The 11792-nt window shown below is 38.2% G+C and overlaps 1 pseudogene; it reads right to left on the bottom strand.

Annotated features, from left to right (window-relative positions):
• Positions 1 to 2977: 2977 nt before the first annotated feature.
• The window catches only part of LOC122794509, a 44326-nt pseudogene continuing 35511 nt past the window's right edge, over positions 2978 to 11792 (bottom strand).

Below are 11792 nucleotides of genomic sequence, written 5' to 3'. Positions count from 1 at the left end.
TTCATAGGTCGAAGGATTTATCAATGAAATGAGCTATGCACATCTGACTGGTTATGATTAGTTTAAACGGCTCTTGGCTGCTGTTCTAAAACAGATCTGAAGAAGGGCAGACATTACCTGAAAGCACTCATCTATTTTTATTGTTAACATTTTATTGTTCTTATTAAAGCATAGTTTTATGTACTTTACAGAAAAATAATGCTTTTATTTGTTTTTTAAGTTGTAAATTTTGCATGCTCCAAAATTGTTTCTCAGAGCATGCACACTGGCTTGTTAATGTCAGCATTCTTGACATTTTGACATTGACATTTTGCCAGTCAACTTTGGGTGTATTTAATTATAAACAGTACACCCATACACACACACACACACACACACACACACACACATATATATATATATATATATATATATATATATATATATATATATATATATATATATATATATATATATATGTATATATATATATATATATATATATATATGTATATAAATATATATACGTACATACATGCATAAATATATATGTGTGGGTAAATGAATAACTGAATGAATACTTTTCAAAAATGGGGTACTTGAAAAACAAAAAATAAAATAATTATTTTTGTTGGGTGGGGGAAGCCCCATAAACCCTTATTACTTATATATACTAACTGTGAGATCACACAATACCGGAGAAATTGAAATATTCCCCTATCTCTGCTGTTCAGCAATCTTACAAAAATGCCAGTCTCCAGGTCATTCTGCTGTTAATGCATTGTGTCTGATGAGTTTGACCATGTTGAGTGTATCTATAAATACATAAAAAAAAGAAAAAGTAAAACAAAACTTTAAAAGACAGCTCATTCACGATACTTGAATAATTTTCTCCCACATTGTTTTCCTCAGAAATGTACTTATAAAGAGAACATGTGAAGAAGTTTTTCAGTAGGTTTCATTTTGAACCATGATAAACAAGCTGAAACACATTACCTGCCCATCCCTTCTCATGGTGAATAAATGCAGAAAGAAGCAAAGGTAAAACATATCTGCAGAAATAAAAACTTGCGTACATCTGTGAAATGAAGACTCTGTATCACCAGCAGTCCCATGTAGTTTTTCAGCAGTCACGATCTTGTTTGTATAGACCCATCGTTTCATTCAACCCTCTTGTTAGAATGCATTCAGTCACACAAGCAGCAAAACACGGCTACAAAACTTAATGCATTCCACTCCAAGACCCAGATCTTGAACTCCCCCTCATTAATAAACCCACCACTCAACCTAATTTATAAACCCTCCAAGCTCCACTATAAACACTAGAAAGACTCCCATGAAAAAATTATTTCTAAGTAATCAAACTAGATCTTCCTCACCTAGTTTCAAAATGTAAGCAAAACAAAATCATGTTGTCCATCCACAAAACCACATCCCTCATTAAGCAAAAAAAATAAAAAATAAAAAGAATCATGATCAAGTTAACCAGCTCTAAATAACTCTGTAGTAACCCTGAAACATGTTTAGTATAGTTAGCGCTGGTGCTATGCCACAATGCATATGAACACAAGCTCATTAAAAACCAAAAGAAATATACAAACACTCACACACATGCATGCACACACATTACAGTCCATACAAAATATATAAACCCACGCATACACATTAAAATTCATAATAAATATGCAAACACACATACATGAACACAAACACACACATATTAAAATTCATAACACACACACACACACACACACACACACACACACACACACACACACACACACACATTATAAATCCATAAGAAATATACAAACACACACACACACACACACACACACACACACACACACACACACACACACACACACACACACACACATGAAAATACACTCAAAACTACAGAATAAAATGTCTGCAGTGTTCAGTACTACACTTATTACAAAAGTTGGTACTTCCCACATAGTGAAAGAATGTTTATTTATCTATATGTTTACAAGCTGTCTCTTGAGCCTTCCCAGAAATGATCTGAACTTCAAGCAATCAGGTCAAAACAGGTGCTGGCAAATGTCATAGTATTATATGAGCTTCCTTGTAGTAATTCAATGGGTGGAACAGGGTACAAAGCACAAAGAAAATAGGTTGAAAAGAAATACTTTGAGAATTAGTAATTAGTACACCAACATGAACATATACTTACATATATATATATATATATATATATATATATATAGGGTTCACTTCAAAATCCTGAATCTCAAAATCCTGAACTTAAAATCCTGAAAGCTCAGAATACTGAAAACTCATAATGCTAAATCTCATAATACTGAAAAACATACAGGGCATTAACACTGATTGTACTGCAGCAGAAATATATACAGAAACGTATTACTCATCTACAATTATAAGCAGGGGGCAAGCCCCCCTGCACCCCCACACCCCCGCAACTTAAATATATCAACTCTGACATCGCACTTCACAGAAGAAAGTGGCATACATACCATTACATGCTTCATGACTGCCTGTTGTAACCTTAGTCATGTTCCCTTTTGATGTACTATACTACAGCATAACTCATCTTAGTGTAGTGAAGTGCAATACCGGAGTTGATCTATTTAAGTAGCAGGGAGTATGGGGGGGAGCAGCCCCCCACATGGGGGGTGCTGGGGGGCTTGCCCCCCTGCTTATAGTTGGTTTAGACAGATATGGTTTATCTTTTATTTGTTTCTGTAAGTATTTCTGCTGCAATACAGTCAATGTTGGTGTCCTTTTTTTTTTTTTAGTTTTATGAGATTCAGTATTATGAGTTTTCAGTATTTTGAGCGTTCAGGATTTTGAGATTCAGGATTTTGAGCTTTCAGGATTTTGAAGTGAACCCATGTGTATATATATATATATATATATATATATATATATATATATATATATATATATATATATAAACGATTAACCCAACAGCAAAGTGCAGCATAAAAAACAAACTTCTGTTTTCTGGCAAAGTTCAGCTTCCAATAAATCCAAAAGACCACTTGACGGCAATCTGCTTTAATGTAGATAACAGTAACAACACAAAAAAGACAACGTGACATCTGAACTCATCCAGGTCATTTGCTGTCCTCATATTCCTTTTGGTTTTCCAACCTTTCTTACTACTCTGACTCTGGTTCATAAGTTCATCTCCACTAATAAAAAGTTCTGGTTCACTTTCTGAGCTGTCCTGAAACTCGTTTGTTTTGTTCAGTTTTTTTGACTTCAGCTGGTCTTTTTGGCTTTTGATTTTTTTCTTTTCTCTCCCTAGTCTAGGACTGGAGATGAGAGAGTTGAAGTCTGTTAGAGTTCTTGCTTCTTTTTTGACTTTTCCTTCAGTAATAGCTTGCACATTGCCTTCCTCTGCTCTACTGTCCAAACGCTTCCTGTTTTTTTTGACAAACTTATCTGACCGTTGTGGAATTGGACTTTCTGTTAGTGAAAGTACCTCCTGGTAGTTGTCTGAGGTTTCTGCAGAGGCTTCTGTGCCAGCATGCCCCTGAACTTCTGTGGAGGGTGGGGACATAACTGACTTTTCCACAAGCATATGTGACTTGGAGGGTAAAGTTCCTTGTGAATTCTGCATAGGAGGACAAGCATTATAGGAATTCCACGGGTGCAAAGCAACTGGTGGCAACTGCAAGCTAGAACAAGTACTACTACCTGGGTACATTGATGGTAAAGGACAACATGCAAGATTAGGTGGGTATCCAGGTTGCAAAACAACAGCTGCCTCTGGTTGAGCAAATTGCAATGGGGCCACTGCTTCTTTGGGGGAGCATGGTGGTTGTAGTCCTTGAAGAGGAGGTCCATTGTAATTGCCTGGATAGGAAACTCCTATCCCAAAGTTTGTCTGAAAAGAAGCACTAGGACTTGTTGGGGATTTTGGTGAATGGAATGGCACTCGAGACATATCTAAGTGCTGTGCCTGATTAAGTATTAGAGGAGGAGGTTTATGAAAGCTGGGTACAGAACTCTGAATAGTCCTTTCTTGAGGGACCCATATCTCCTCACTTGACACTGGATCCCAATGATATGGAGGTGGCCGCTTCACGTTTACTCCTGCTTCACTTACAGTCATATGTCTCATGGACTTCTCTACCTGACAGTGTTGAAAGTGCTTCATCTTCAGTAAATGCAGAATTAATGTACTCAGTCCGGTCATGACACCTATCAGGAGGACTCAGTAAATTGTAGGATGATTGGGATGTCAAGGGAGGTACTTGCAGAATGAACAATAACAGTGCTGTGCTGAGAACTTCCACCAGCAGCCACATCAGGTCAACACCTGCAACTGCAGAAGTGCCACTACTACTACTTCCACCAGTGTTACTGCCACATGCGGCATTGCTGCTACCATTGCTACTATTGTTACTACTGCTGCACTGGCTACAAGTGTATAATGCTGCTGGTGTCCAGAGGGTACTGTGCCGCCACAATGCTACTCTTCGGTTTGGGGACTCGTGGAAGTGTACCTCTCTGACTGTCTACCATCTGTGACATTTTAAGAGTTGCTTCTCTGCTGTTTCTTCTCAAAGTTGCATGAATAAGGCTGCTGTCTATCCTCTGATGTCTGCTTTGGTTAGCAACATCGGGATATGGTGGTGGATCTCCATTTGGTACAGAATATCGAGGAACTGTTAATCTGTTGAGGGTTGCAGTAGCATATGGCTTGTGTCCCTTTTGTTTTCTAAATTAGACAGCCGCAGTGAGGAAGTTCCAGGCCCTGGTAAGGTGAACATGTTCTGGTTACACATTGCCCTTGTTACACCTCCTCTACATTCCCAATACTATCAAAAGTTGTTATCCTTTCATATCCAAGTGGAGTCTGAAACTGCCCTGCAGGATAAAGAGGAAAATCAGCCTTTTTCAAACAGAGGTCCACAGGTGGAGGAGGCGGGGGTGGAGGCGGAGGTGGAGGAGGAGGAGATGTTGCTACAGCAGCTACTGGGATAGTACCAGGGTAAGGAGGTGGAGGTTCATTTTAATTTGGATTTCTGGACCAGCACTGAAGACAAGGGCATCTCCTTCTGCTAACTGAGGAACAGCACGCAATGTTTTAGGTTTTGGTATATGGTCATGGTCCCTTTCAACATGTTCCACTGCAGGCATTTGAACTGGCCCTTGGGATGAATGGGATACTTGAGATGGTGCAGTCCCATTTCCACTCCTCCAAAAATTATTTGACCTGGACTAGAATACCTGTTAGGGACAGGAAACTGACTTGTACCATCTGTGCTGTGATCTGCTGTTCCCCCTACTGCTGTCTGATTGGTTAGTACATCCAGCTGTACATTCTGATTGGCTAGCAAAGACTGAACTAGCCCTATACTCTGTGTGGGAGACATAGCCTGAGCTGAGCTATGTATTGGAGCAATTGGAATATTCACAGTGCAGGGTGGATTATTCTCAGGAACTCCAGATGCCCCAGTTACTGGCAAATCATCTTCATCCTCACTGAATACATTTGGGTTGAATACTGGAAGGTTGATATACTCCATGGAAAGTTTCCGCACTTCGGGAAGATAAATAGTCATCTGTCTGGGCTGGAGATGCAGCAGACTAGTCTTGTAGATAACTGCTCCAAGACTTGCAGGGAGAAATGATGCCAGTCCTACAATATTGAATTTAGTTCCCCATATATTAGAAGTGACCTGAGCAAGATAGTTGTGCTGAGTTATGTCTTCCAAGGGAAATTCTCTACGAATTAGGCTAGGTGATCCAATGGAAGGTTTTCTAATTGGTAACCTTGGAGATCTTGAAATCTCTTGAGCAGCTCGAGACAGCTTAGGGGACTTTCTAGCTTCAATATTAATTCTGGGAAGTTTGGGTGATTTGCTAGCCCTTGTAATCTTTGGAGACTTCTTTCCACCCCAGTCATCACTCAACTCAATATCGCTGGAGTCTGAGCAGTTGCAGCTGTCAATCATTGTGGACATCAAGCTCGATGCTCGAAATACTGTAATCTCGAATTTCAGTATTTCAAGCCCAAGAAGCCAGATCCACATAATAGCAAAAGTTTAGAAGCGCGAAATTCAAAACCTCGAATACCAGAGGTTTTGAATTTTGCGCTTCTAAAGTTCCGCTATGGTTATGTATTCAGGTAAGTGTGTGTGTGTGTGTGTGTGTGTGTGTGTGTGTGTGTGTGTGTGTGTGTGTGTGTGTGTGTTAACAGGATTGGGTAGGGGCTGTAATGTGTGTCAGTGTGTTTTGTTGCTCTGATGTGTGTGTAAGAAGAGAAAGTAGCTTGTGTGGTGGTGTTTTGTGTGTGTTTGTATGTAGTGCAACTTCAGAGTGAGAATATTTAAGTAGGGGGGTGCAGTGTGTATCAGGTGTAGAGTGATTGTGTGTGTTTGTGTGGTGGATGGTGTATGCGACTGTAGTAAAACCGTAAAATTCAAAACTTCTGGTATTCGAGGTTTTGTATTTCGCGGTTTTTAGTTTTCGTTGTTTTGTGGATTCCACTTCTCAGGCTCAAGATACTGAAATTCGAGATTTCAGTATTTTGAACTTCTGAAGTGAATCTATATATATATATATATATATATATATATATATATATATATATATATATATATATATATATATATATATATATATATATTATAAGAAATTGAGTTCAGTGCTATGGAATTTACTATATACACTACACCAGATAGCAATTGCAGTCCACTGAAGAAGCTTTATTTTATGTCTTTTTTTCTATAAAAACACTTTATAATTTTATATTAAAAAAAGTCAGTAGATAGCTTGTATTCAGTATGTTTAGAAGTCATTGGATAAATACGACCCATTGCTACAGTTCAGAAGAGGGCTGTGTGGGAGTGTGACAACCACATCAACTCCTCATCCCCCCCACAGAGACGCACCTAACATACCACTCACTAACTTCCCTTCTGCTACCTCCCATGCAGACTTTTACTTACACATGCAGCCCCTCACATACACACACACTGACATACCCCCTAATACTGCCTGACCACAAAACTCCCTATCACCTACCTCTACCACAGTGGATAAGCATGGTCTTTAGACAGTGTTCATTACCATGAGCAGCCAGGAGCTGTTGTGCTAATGTACACAAATGTGTAACTCCATGAGTCACTTGACTGCATAAATGTCTTCCTTCATGCAGCTGTAAGGGAGATCACATGGATAATTAGCATACATCTCTCTCTTTGAACTCCTTAGAATTTAACTTGGCAGCAGAGTCAGCCCACTGTGGTAATAAATGTCTTTGTGTTTCATCATCATGCTAGGGGTGTCTCTGAATCAGAAATGGTTACTGTGACATGCACTCCTCATGTACCTTTTGTGGTAAACTCTCGAAAATGGGTCCTGAGTGTTTGTGGGTTAGAGTTAGAATAAAGGCTAGGTAAGAGGGTAGATTTATTGTTGTGTGGGGGTGCTGGTGCATGTGATGTGTGTCCTTTTGCCTACTGTAGTAGTAGTAGTGTTCTGGAAAGGATTTTTTAACGTAAGGTGTAGTGTTAGAGTTAGGGGCAGGGGAAGGTTTAGGGTTAGCACAGCACATATTAGTAAGAATACATGACGGAGATAGCTGTTGCCATTTTGTCATTTAAGGGCTGTGAATTCACCAGGTGAACAAATAAAATAAAAATTAATTCTTCTTTTAAAAAATGAAATTCAGGCAAAGAAAGTTAGCCACATATCTTACAGCAGGCACAGTTTAACTCTCAAAGAATCAGGTGCAAATTCCCTTACATGCAGGATTCTGGCAAGCTCGGTTCAGTCTAGAAGCAATGTCCCCTTTGCTTTCTGGGTGTAACAATTTTAGTTCAATTCATATGCATTGTTCCCTTACACAAAAAATAGCTGGCTAGTATCAAATGACCACAAAAGCAGACCTAAGTCCATGTAGGTTCTCTCTATAATTCCACAAAGGCAGGGTAAACTAAAGTACTTTCTCCTTGCACTTCCACACATGAACACCCTCAAGGTCACCTTCCCTACAGTACATACAACTCCTTTTAGAGTCCTACCAGGACATTTTTCTTAGAAATAAAATCTGCACATCAGCTGAATAGAAGGTTTCTAGTCATCAAATAGCCAGCTGTTCCTCATCAACCACCCTATTAATTTATAATTTGCCTGCCTATTTCTTTCTGATTTAGCATACTGTTATTTAAGTGTGTGTGCATGTGCATGTTTGTGTGTGCGGGTATGCTTGCTTGTGTGTGCGCAGGCATGTGTGTGGATGTACACTGATGCACAGATGGCAAATACACATATGTCATCTAAGCAGTTAAGGCTTATAGTACTCCCATTTTCATCATGAGGCCATTTGTTTTGGATAATTAACTATAGCTATCCTACTTACATGGCACAGAAGTTAGTAGGTCTTCAGATTTTAACTAAGGCAGTGCATCTGTTGTATTGTCACGATAAACAAACTGAGGTCCAAGTAATGCAATGAAGAACTACAGCAGTGACTGAAAGTAGTCATTCATATCTGTAGTTTGGCCTGCTGCTGTAGCTGCTGGAGTGTAAGAAAAAGAGTAAATCAAAAAGTGTGGTCAGTTGGCACAGTGTCAGGGTTCCAACGGTGCTGCCATGACCCAAGATCAGTCAGTGACTCTGGCACCAGAAGGATGCACAGGGAGAGATGGACCAAGAAGTTAATGCTAACCCTCCTTCTTTAGACAGAGGATATTCGTATTCTTCCTTAATTAAGCCACACTCTAGAAGTGGTGACTGAGAGATTCACTTGCAGAAGGGAATGAACGTCAGCGGTAGTGGAAGGGAGTCAAAATATATATCAGTCAGAAAGAAAGAACTTTAGAGTACATGTTGAATATTTATGATGTTTGTAAAGTCTATGTTGCTAACAAATAAAATATTTTAAAACATTGTCTTAACATTTCCATTTTTTTCAGTTTGACTAGAGAATCCCATGCAAAATATTTAGAAGTATGTGGCATTACTTCAGAAAATAACTTCACAGTGTTAATAGATTTCGGTAGAGAAGTTGTTTTGTAGGTTTTTAGAATGATGCTAAACAGTGGTTCATTTATTCATTCATAAATTTGTCATGCTTTTCATTTCAAATGGCAAACTTTGGTATATGTAGCTGAGAGCTGTGGAAAAACACTTTTGTGAATAATAAATACGACAAAAAAATCAGCACCCAATAAAAACTGGAAATACTTTATTTTAACACCTCTAGTGCCATGGCACAAATGCTTAAGTCACACAAATGAATAAAACCCTTATATACCTTCCCCAAACATACAATTACACTCATTAAATAATTGTTTTAATCGATTAAATCAAATGAAAACCTTCCAATTTCAGTCAACATTTATCCCAGCAGGGGTCAAGACACCATACTTCAGAATAAAAATAGTTTCTTTATACAAAAGTTTCTTCTTAACGTCTGTATATTCATCTTTTAAAGCAATTTTTTTCTAAAATTGTACCCTGAAGACCCTCTGGATTTCCATCATGATACTGCTTGAAATGCATCACAAGATGGCTTTCAAGCTTTTTATTTTTTATCTTTCACATGTTCCTGCAGTCTTAACTTGAAAGCCCTCTTGCTTTGCCCAATATAAAACATATTACGTGGACATTTTAGTACATACATAATACATTCTGTCGCACAAAAAATCTACCACTAACTCTAAAATTCAGTCCATTAATCTTATCAAAAACCCTGACTATAAATTTACAAGTAATACATTTACCCTTCTGTGTGGGAACTCTATTCATTTTGTTGATAGGGGTTAAAAATGAACTATGCATTATTTTAACACTTATACTCTTTCCTTTATGGAAAGAGAACATAGGATCTTGTATAAATTAGCAAATTCCTTAAATTTAAACAAAAAAAAACAATAATAGTCAATAATTTCCACAGGGTTTTATTTTATGAGTGTAATTATAAGTTTGGGGAAAGTATATGAGTTTTATTAATTTGTGTGACTTGAACTCCTTTGAAGGCATTTGTGCAGAGGCGCTAGAGGTGTTAAAATAAAGTATTGCCAGTTTTTATCGGGTGCTGATTTTTTGTTGTATTTATTGTTTTTCTCTTTGTTCAGTTGTATTACAGAATTTAGTGCTCTAGGTCCAGTGACCCATCTTTGCATCTGCATAGGATTTTTAGGCAAGAATCAGGTGATTCCACACAGTGTACGATAGAGCAATATACAGTTAATTTCAATGAATGTACCATGGATCGTGATGCAGCAGTACATGGAAATGGAAATTTATCTAAGCCTTGGGAGATATTCCTCCAAGAAGAGTCTAACAGAAGGACAATTAACCTGTTTACCTCAATAGGACAACATCCCATTGGGCTTCTGTCTGCTGAAATGCAGGAACAGTATGACAAACTGGAGCGGCTCATGAGTAAGGACATTTTGGTGCATCTTATTTTTTAAGTTTACAATGGTATCTGGTATTGGATATCACTCCGAGGGGTCTGAGGGCTTTTAAGAGCCCATCTCCTCTGTTTGTCCCCAATGACAAGGATGATAAAACATTTCAAATAAGATGGATAGCTGCAACTCATCACTACTCAACAGAATGGGTGAACATTTTAGTTGAAAGGGACATTCTAAAACAATGGAGATTAAAGGAGTTGACTACATCTGCCTGTGAGTCCCTCTCAACTGTTGTGAGTGCTGTACAATTTTATTTATTATTTATTTATTTTATTTTACATTTGTTGACCTGGATTGTCCAACTGAGCTGAAGAGCCCTCTTTCAGCGGAGGCCTGGGGAGAAAAGCTCCAACATATTATACAATTTCCATTATAAATTAACATTAAACAGCAATGTTACAGCATTATTAAAAGGCATTAAGTAGCAATACAATGTTATACAGTGTCAATAATCAGGAGTATACCATAACTATTTCATGATGTATAAAAAGAAATATGTCATTAAGATGAGTATAGTTTTTGGGGTAAATGGTTACAAAAACCCAGTTTTATCATGATGTAGTTGCATGAAGGCAAGACAATTACAGTAGAATGTTTCTCTGTGGCAATTTGCTTAATAGATTTTAAAGTCAGTAGAAAGAGTAGTCAAGGAAGATTAGAGAAAGCTAGTGAGAAGAGTGAGTTAAGGGTAGAAAGTAGATTAAGGTATGAGAAGTAGGGGATGTTAAGGAGGGAGAGTGCAGTGGCAGGACTAATGACTTTTAAAGTGCTCTTTGGTGGTTCTCTTAAATTGTTTAGGATGTGTAAGGGTCCTGATTTCTATTGGGAGCCTATTCCAGGTAATAGTGGGGTGATAACTGTACATGTTTCATCTAAATTTAGACTTGGGTTTGTAGATTTGTAGTAGGTCTTGGTTAGAGCTTCGGAGAGGTCTGGAGGGAGAATAATGGGAGATGAGAGGGGATAGTGCTGGGCAGTAGGAAGGCTGGTATAGGATAGAATGGATGATCTGGAGCTGAGAGAGAAGGTGGTGGGATAATTCAAGCCAGTTTAAGTGTTTTAGAGATAGACAGTGATGGGATTTGTATGTTTGGTGGGCAGAAAATCTAGCTGCCTTGTTGTAGGTAGATTCGAGTTTGGTCAGGAGTGCTGAGTTAAGATTTGATAGAATTTGAGAATTGTACATTAGACTGGGTAGAAGGTAGGTAAGAGAGAGAGTAATCTTGGCTTCAGAGTTATGGAACTTCTTGTTATGGTAAAGGAGCCCTAGTTTTGAATGAGTCCTTTTGATACAGTTATTAACATGCAAGTCAAATTTAAGATGACTGCCGATGGTTACGCCTAAGAGCTTAGTACTGGAGTCTACCTGAATGTGAGTGTTAT

Source organism: Protopterus annectens, chromosome 1.part0 (assembly GCF_019279795.1).
Source record: "Protopterus annectens isolate FY-2018-M chromosome 1.part0, PAN1.0, whole genome shotgun sequence".
Classification (NCBI taxonomy): domain Eukaryota; kingdom Metazoa; phylum Chordata; order Ceratodontiformes; family Protopteridae; genus Protopterus; species Protopterus annectens.
Note: the sequence above shows the minus strand (reverse complement) of the source record. Positions and strands in the feature narration are given on the sequence as shown.